The sequence below is a fragment of the Palaemon carinicauda genome, chromosome 4 (genome assembly GCF_036898095.1).
Source record: "Palaemon carinicauda isolate YSFRI2023 chromosome 4, ASM3689809v2, whole genome shotgun sequence".
In the NCBI taxonomy this organism is placed as follows: Eukaryota; Metazoa; Arthropoda; class Malacostraca; order Decapoda; family Palaemonidae; genus Palaemon; species Palaemon carinicauda.
In genome coordinates this window covers 155,459,807-155,462,252 of record NC_090728.1, presented here as the reverse complement: position 1 = coordinate 155,462,252, position 2,446 = coordinate 155,459,807, and the positions used below count along the sequence as shown (strand labels likewise).

General features: G+C 34.2%; 1 long non-coding RNA gene across 1 annotated transcript; it reads left to right on the top strand.

Annotated features, from left to right (window-relative positions):
• Nucleotides 1–952: 952 nt before the first annotated feature.
• On the top strand, nucleotides 953–1,947 carry LOC137639171 (uncharacterized). Its single transcript, XR_011044250.1, has 2 exons — nucleotides 953–1,309; nucleotides 1,425–1,947. It is a non-coding gene; the product is annotated as an uncharacterized lncRNA (long non-coding RNA).
• The last annotated feature ends 499 nt before the right edge of the window (nucleotides 1,948–2,446 follow it).

Sequence of the window (2,446 nt, the reverse complement as noted above, 5' to 3'; positions counted from 1 at the left end):
GCAGTTAATTTTAACAGTCAACCTTTCTCCATCATAAGGCTCAGTACTACACAGTATTCTAGAAGTTTTATTCCAGCTGTGACCAGATTGTGGAATGATCTTCCCAATCAGAGTTGAATAGGTGGAACTTCAAAAGTTCAGACTTGCAGTAAATGTTTTTAATGTAGAACAGGCTGACATAAATCTCTCCCAACAGTGTTTACATGATGTATCAATTTTAACGTTGTTACTTATCTTAGGGTATTTTATATTAATTGTTCATTACGTCTCTTATAGTTTATTTCCTTATTTCCTTTCCTCACTGGGATATTTTTCCTGTTGGAGCCCTTGGGATTATAGCATCCTGCTTTTCCAACTTAGGTTACTTTTCTTTAAGGCCTGCTTTTCTCGTCTTATACAGCAGGGGAACCCTGCTCTCTACAGGACCTCCACAGTCATTTTATCATTTTCGTTCGAAAGCATTTAACATTTCAGCTTAACTAGTAATAATCATAATAATGTAACTTAACAGCAATAGCTATAATTAAATGGTTAAATTTCATGTATTTTCTTTAATAAAGAAAATTAATGTCTTTACTTTGATGGCTGCCTTTCCGGTTCCATACAGCAGGGAACCCCACCCTCTACAGGACCTCCACTGTCGTTTTACCTTGTTCATTCAGAGTATTTAACATTTCATATCGCGTATTGTTCATTTACTGTTAAATCGTCTCTGTCAAAAGACTCATGAAATAAGAAAGTCTTCAGTTTCCTCTTGAAAGCCTTAATGTCTTCAATCATTCGAATGTTTCGTGGGAGCTTATTATATAGTCTCGGGGATGCATATTTAAAGGCTCTAGAGCCTACAGTAGACATTGGGTAACATAGAATTCTTGGTCTTTACTACCTTTTTATTAATAATTTTTCTCTTATTTCAGAGTCGATTGTTATCTCTGCTAAGCAGCAGCAGCTTGGGTACAATGAAAGTTAAAACCTAGAGTCAAATTCTTTAGCAGAATGCAAAAAAACACTTTGAAAATGTATAATACTAAAATCATCACCAACGAATTCTGGACTGATAGTAAGTGATTGATGTCTAAACTTGTAATATGTAATACTGTACTTTACTTGTAATAGGTTACTGTACAATGTATCATTATCCACTTCCGGATATATTCATTGAATGGCTCTAGGGAAGTAGTTTCCCCTTAGTATATAGCAATAGCTATATTGTTCACCTATTTGAACTAAGGGGAATAGAGTTATGAAAGTATATAGCAACAGCTATATTGTTCACTTACTTTTAACTAATGGGAATAGACTTTTGAAAGTATATAACAACCGCTATATTGTTCACCTACTTTTAACTAATGGGAATAGACTTTTGAAAGTATATAGTAACAGATATATTGTTCACTTGAATTAATGGGAATAGACATTTGAAGGTATATAGCAACAGATTTATTGTTCACTTGAACTAATAGGAATAGACTTTTGAAAGTATATAGCAACAGATATATTTTTTACACTTATGTGAACTATTGGGAATAGACTTTTGAAAGTATATAGCAACAGATATATTGCTCACCTACTTGAACTAATGGGAATAGTCTTTTGAAAGTATATAGCAACAGATATATTGTTCACTTGAACTAATGGGAATAGACTTTTGAAAGTATATAGCAACAGATATATTGTTCACTGGAACTAATGGGAATAGACTTTTGAAAGTTTTAAGATAATTCTGAATGTTATGCATGATGTCTCAGCAGTATGTGCTGTAAGTTGTATTTTTCTTATAAAGCTGTAGAAGAATACTCTAGAATTTGATAGTATTCTATATTTGCAAATTACTGTTACTGAAATTAAGTTCTCCCGTTTGCATGTTTGTTCATGCACATGGCGATTGGTCTAGATTTCATATTAGGATGCAGTATGTTTTCTGTATTTAATAAAGTGTGTTTAAATTCTATAACTTTCATTCCTTCCTGTTATAGGTAGTAGGTTGGCCAGAGCACCCCTTTAGATACTACAGCTAGAGAGTTATGGGGACCTTTGACTGGCCAGACAGTACTACACTGGATCCTTCTCTCTGGTTTCTGTTCCTCCTTTGTCCTCATACACCTGCCAGTACTGAGATTACCAAACAATTCTTCTCTCAATAGGTTAACTACTGCACAGTAATTGTTCAGTGGCCAATTTCCTCTTGGTAAGGGTGGAAGAGACTCTTTAGCTATGGTAAGCAACTCTTCTAGGAGAAGGACACTCCAAAATCATACCATTGTTCTCTAGTCTTGGGTAGTGCCATAGCCTCTATACCATGGTCTTTCAATGTCTAGGGTTAGAGTTCTCTTGCTTGAGGGTACACTCGGGCACACCATTTTGTCTTATTTCTCTACCTCTTGTTTTGTTAAAGTTTTTATAGTTTATATAGGAAATATTTAAAATAATATTGTTACTTTTCTTT